Source organism: Chrysochloris asiatica, unplaced genomic scaffold (assembly GCF_000296735.1).
Source record: "Chrysochloris asiatica unplaced genomic scaffold, ChrAsi1.0 scaffold00006, whole genome shotgun sequence".
NCBI classification, from domain to species: domain Eukaryota; kingdom Metazoa; phylum Chordata; class Mammalia; order Afrosoricida; family Chrysochloridae; genus Chrysochloris; species Chrysochloris asiatica.
This window is the reverse complement of record NW_006408524.1, coordinates 9,143,213-9,148,989: the sequence shown is the minus strand read 5'-3', so window position 1 is coordinate 9,148,989 and position 5,777 is coordinate 9,143,213. Positions and strand designations below refer to the sequence as shown.

Below are 5,777 nucleotides of genomic sequence, written 5' to 3'. Positions count from 1 at the left end.
GGTAAAATTTGCTTAATGTGGGGAGGACAGTGAAAGCTAAAATGGTAAAATTTCTTTTTTCTTCCCTGCTTTCTTACTAAAAAAAAAAATATATACATACATACATATAAAGATATGGTTGTATATATATCTAGTCACAGGTATAACACACAAGGACATGTGGCTCTGAAAAGACAGCTGCCTCAGTGGGTTTGAAGGCCCAGAGACTCTTACCTTCTGCCTGGTGTCTGAGCTGCAGAAAAGATTCTCTGTATCTCCAAACAGAAACAAAATAGTTACAAAAATATAGTCACCATTACAACAGGACTGAACAAATACCCAAGCCAGGTAGCCTGCCGTTGGCTCTGAATAAAGGGATGTTGTAGATATCCTAGAAGTAGAAGTAACTTCACAATGCTGCTCAAGCCCTGTCTCCATCACAGATGATGACTAATATTCCCCTTTCCTGCTGCCCCCTACCCTGCCCCTCACACACACACTCCAACTCACTGTTTCAATAAATCTAAACAGGGAAGTCATTAGACTAAGCAACATTCAAAATAGCTTTAAAATCAAGGAATATCCACCACCACCCCCTTTGGAGCCCTTTGGTAATGGTTATATAAAGCATCTTATGGTGTGGAGAGGCCTGGTGAGCACAGAGCCTTCCTATTTGGGTGATAGGTAAAATATTAAGTAAAAAACAACAGCCCAGATGGTTCAGCTAATAGAGTCACAGCAGTCTGCCTGTATTATACCAGGGGGGACTGAGATTACTAAAAGAAAAGTAAAACGCCTCAGGATTAAGCAAGGCTCTCGCTGTTTCGTTCTACTAGGAAACTCTAATGGAGCTGAGTGTTCTTGACTTCAAAAACTACTCAGCAAAAACAAAGGGAGATGAGAGAGCAAAAGAGAGAGAAAAACAGAGTTTAGTCACACACATTAAAAAAAGTTAAAAAGATAGTTGAATCCAGTTGGCACACAGAGTTATAGTCCATTTTTCTCGCTATTAATAAAGTGTTCTCCTGCTCCGAATCTATCCAGCAATGCCAGAGACTTTGCCAATATTTTAGACATTTAGAGAGGGTGGTCTATCTTTCATACTCTTTATCAGAGTGGAAGGGAGCATGGTGGCTCTGTACAATAAGCACTGGACTGCAAACCACAAGGTCTACGGTTCACGCCTGCCAGCTGCTCTGTGGGAGAAAAATGAGGCTTTAAAACCTCAGAAACCCTATACAAGGTCGCTAAGAGTCCAAACGAACTCCACAGCACTTAACAACAACAACAGCAAGTCATAATGGAAGGAGCCCTGGTAAAACAGTATTGAAGCACTGAGCTGCTAACTGACAGGTCGGTTGTTTGAACCTACTAGTCGCTCCACAGGAGAAAGATACGACAATCTTCTTCTGTAAGGTTTGCAGTCTTGGGAACCTTGTTGGGTAATTCTAGTCTGTCCTAGTGGGTTGCTATAAATCAGATTACAATGGAGGGGTCTCTGGGTGGTTAGCATGCTTAGCTGCTAACCAAAAGATTGGTGGTTCAGGTCACCCAAAGGTATCTTAGAAGAAAGTCCTGGTGATCCAGTTCTGAAAAATCAGCCATTGAAAATCCTGTGAAGCACAGCTCTATTCTGACTCACACGGGGTTGCTACTGTGAGTAGGAACAGTGCAACAGTGAACACTGGAAAGTTTATATGATGTTATGAATCATCAATCTTTAGTTGAGATATATTCATAATACAAGGCGTATGCATAAGCAGTATAGAGGGGGTTTGAGTGCCAAAGAGATAAATAAATTGTATGTAAGTGTGATGCCTATCTTCTTGTATGCCATCCTCACACCTCATTTCATGTTACTTTCCCTACTCTCATTTCCTAGACCCTGATCTTAATTGATTTTTCTAATGTTGTATGTATTTTGTACTTCTGTTGTTTGTGTTAGTTGCATGCATTATGCCAGTTCAGACTCATAGAGACCCTGTGTAGGGTTTCCAAGGCTGTAAATCTTTACAGGAGTAAACAGCCTCATATTTCTCCCATAGAGTCTCCTGTGGATTTGAACTGCTGTCCTTGTGGTTAACAGTCCACCACATAACCCACTACACTGTTGTTGTCGCTAAGTACTGTCGAGCTGATTCCAGTTCATAGCGAGGACCCTGGATAGGGTTTCCGAGAAGCAGTTGATGAGTTTGAATGGCCAAGCTTGTGATTCAAGCCAACCTTGGCCATTAAAAATTTTTTTTTTCTTTTTTCTTTTTTTTTTTAAGCTTTGTATTGTGAATTGAGTAACAGTTTCCAGAGCAGATCATTAGTTTTACATTCAACAAACTATACACTTTGCTTAGCTAAATGGTTGCAATCCCCTCCATATCCCAACAGTTAACAAACAATATTTACCTCTAATCACTTTATCTGTTGTTGCCTTCCTCTTGTGTCTTCCGCTACCTTCATCTTTCCTCTGCTAGCCTCCCTTTTATTATGTATTTCCTGCCCTGTCACCTGTGTTAACATGTGTCTATCCTCTAGCCCATGAATAATTTTCTTTCCCCCTATAGAAACATAGATTGTTTCTTTTATCAAGAAACTCTTTTTTGTTTTGTTTTTTAACTGTTTGCAATGTTAATCTCATACAATATTTGTCCTTTTGTGACTGACTGATTTCACTCAGCATCATGTTCTCCAGGTTAAACCATGCTGTGAGGTGTTTTACAGATTCATCATTATTCTTCAACAGTTTGTAGTATTCCATTGTGTGCGCACCAAAGTTTGTTGATGGGTATTTACGCAGTCTCCATCTTTTGGTTTGTCTCTTGTAGGCAGCATTTTGAAGGACCCTGTTTTCTTACTCATTCTGCACATTCAATGCAATAATTGTTAATTGTGATGAATTGTTCATCATTTTTCTGTGTGTTTGTGTGTGTGGTACTACTGGATTCTTTGTTCCACATAATTTTTTGTACTGAATTCATTTTGTTTGTGGATTTTCTTGTGTTTTTCATTTTTGTTGTGTTAATATTTACTAAATCTTTCTGATGTTCCTCTTTTTCATTTTGATGTACAGGTGTATTATTTTTCATTGAAGTTACTCTGTAATTCATTAATTTTTTTCTATGCTTAAAACCATCTGGTGCTCTTCAGCATCTTCCCTGTTTCTCTGCAGCCACAGCCATGAAGGTTGAACTGTGCAGTTTCAGCGGATACAAAATATACCCCGGACATGGGAGATGCTATGCCAGGCCCGATGGGAAGGGTTTCCAGTTTCTTAATACAAAATGTGAATCTGCATTCCTTTCCAAGAGGAATCCTCGGCAGGTAAACTGGACTGTCCTCCACAGAAGAAAGCACAAAAAGGGCCAATCAGAAGAAATTCAAAAGGAAAGAACCCACCGTGTAGTCAAACTCCAGAGGGCCGTCATTTGTGCATCTCTTGCTGATATAATGGCCAAGAGAAACCAGAAGCCTGAAGTTAGAGAGGCTCTATGAGAACAGGCCATCAGGGCTGCCAAGGAAGCAAAAAGGGCTAAGCAAGCATCTAAAAAGACAGCAATGGCTGCTGCTAAGGCTCCCACCAAGGCAGCACCTAAAAAAAAAAAAAAAATTGTGAAGCCTGTGAAAATTTCTGCTCCCCAAGTTGATGGAAAGTGCTAAATTGGCAGACTTTAAAAAATAAAGTTCAGCTCTAAAGAAAAACATCTGATTTATCTTGAAATCTACTTGACTTCTTTACCATTTGGAAGTACTGTGTCTACATATTCTTCCTTTTTGCTTTATAGTTGACTGCATTATACATTGATATCTCTGGGTCCGTATTTTCAGTCTTGTACATTTGTTTTCCTTTAAATCCTTCTATATCTGAATTGAGTTCTCAGTGGTGTTGTAAGGTAATCTCAGGTTGTCTGCTATTGCTGGTCCTTAGTCCAAAGAACACCCTTTAGCATTTTTTTCAAAGTTGGTCTGGTCATTACAAATTCCTTTAATTTCTGTTCATCAGGAAATGTCCTAATCTCATAGTTGCATTTGAGGGAACATCTTTGCTGGGTATATGATTCTTGGTTTGCTATCTTTTTCTTTCAGAGTTTTATATATTGCCTACATCGTTTCTTCTGAGAAATCAGAGCTTAGTCTTACTGGTTCTCCTTTGTAGGTAACTTTTCATTTCTCCCAAGCTGCTCTCAGGATTCTTTTCTTGTCTTTGATTATGATATATCTTGGTGATTTTCTTCTGGGATCTATCTTGTTTGGTGTTCATTCGGCTTCTATATGCCTGTCTTCTTGTCTTTCATGTTATTAGGGAAGGTTTCTTCCAACAACACTATAATAATTTTCTCTGTGCTTGTCTCTTCCTGTTCTGAAATTCCAACCACCTGTTAGTTATTCCCCTTCATTGTGTCTCACATAACTCTTAGGCTTTCTTTGGATTTTTTCATTCTAATTGTTTTCTAATTGTTCTTCTAGCAGACTAATGTTGATAGATTTATCTTCAAGCTCACTAATTCAGGCTTCCATTACTTTGCATCTGGTCCTTTGCCCTGTTAATGTATTGTACATTTCTGAGATCTTAGTACTAATCTTCTGGATTTCTAATTGCAGGCTTTGTATTGTTGCAAAATTTGCATTTATTTTGTCTGTTTGTTCTTATAGTGTTTTCCTGAATTTTTCTAAAGCTTTATTGTGTTCACCTTGCTTTCCTTGAACTTTCCATGGACACTGTGAAGGTACGTAATTATCACTCTTGTTAATTCTTGTTCAGTTACTTATGTTGCATTTTCTTCCTCAGAAATCTCTTATGACTCTATATCTTGGTCATTTGTTTCTGCCATTTTCTCTTGTTTCTTTGTGTGAACTGAAATTTTCTGCTGTCTCAGGGGCATTGTGAGGTTGTCACATTTGTAAGAACAATCAGTGCAGTTGTAGGACCCAGAGGGAAGAAATCTCTGGAGGTGGGAGGGCCTTCTGAAATTCAAGGAGCTCATGAAGTGGCTGTGGAAGGGATGTGACAGTAGAGTTCCTGGCTCTAGATGGAGTTCCTATTGGCCTTGGTGTTATCTGTGTTCAGGGCACTCAATCCAGAAGTAGTTTGTGGGGGCCCTTGATGGAGCTGGTTTCAGTGTCTGTTAGGACCACAGGGAAGCTGGAGGCAGGGTGATTGATTAAATGCTTGTCTGGTGACTCTGAGGGTTTTGTAGATCTGGAGCTGAGCCCACCTGAATCCAGGCACCAAAATGGTACCGCAAAGTGGCTCAGCTGGCCTCACCTCATGCTGGCATGGCTCCCAACCACCCAGCTCCTAACTCCCAGAGAGCAGTGTCTGCACTGGGGCATGAGTGAAGGTAGGAGCTTGCCACACTTCTGGTCTCCAGGAAGCATGAGGAAAAAGAAGAAATTGCACATTTTCCATCATCTGCACAAATCTGCTCTGTCAGGCCTTCCTCCTCTGCTAACGTTGCTCACAAAATGGCAGAACCACAGTCAGTCAGCCTCTCTCACCATCCCTGCTCAGCCTCTCCTGCCAGCAAGCACTCCATCTACCTCTCTAACCTTTCTTCTGAAGTTCAGAGTGCCAAGATTTTCATATGTGTATGTTTTATTTTGTCTCTCTTATCAGCAGCCCTTAGCAACAACAACAATAACTCTTTGTTGTAGAGTGTCCATGTAGTGAGTTTGCCTAGTCCACCATCTTGTGGAAGTCCTTTAAATTATTTTTTAAAGGCTAAAATCGCACTATTTATATTTGCTTGTGGCTTCAAATATGCTGTTAAATCCCCTGTGGTTATCCTTTGTTATGTTCCAGGAAG

The 5,777-nt window shown here is 40.1% G+C and overlaps 1 pseudogene; it reads left to right on the top strand.

Moving 5' to 3' along the window:
* Positions 1-3,150: 3,150 nt before the first annotated feature.
* On the top strand, positions 3,151-3,630 carry LOC102821071 (annotated as a pseudogene).
* Positions 3,631-5,777: the final 2,147 nt, after the last annotated feature.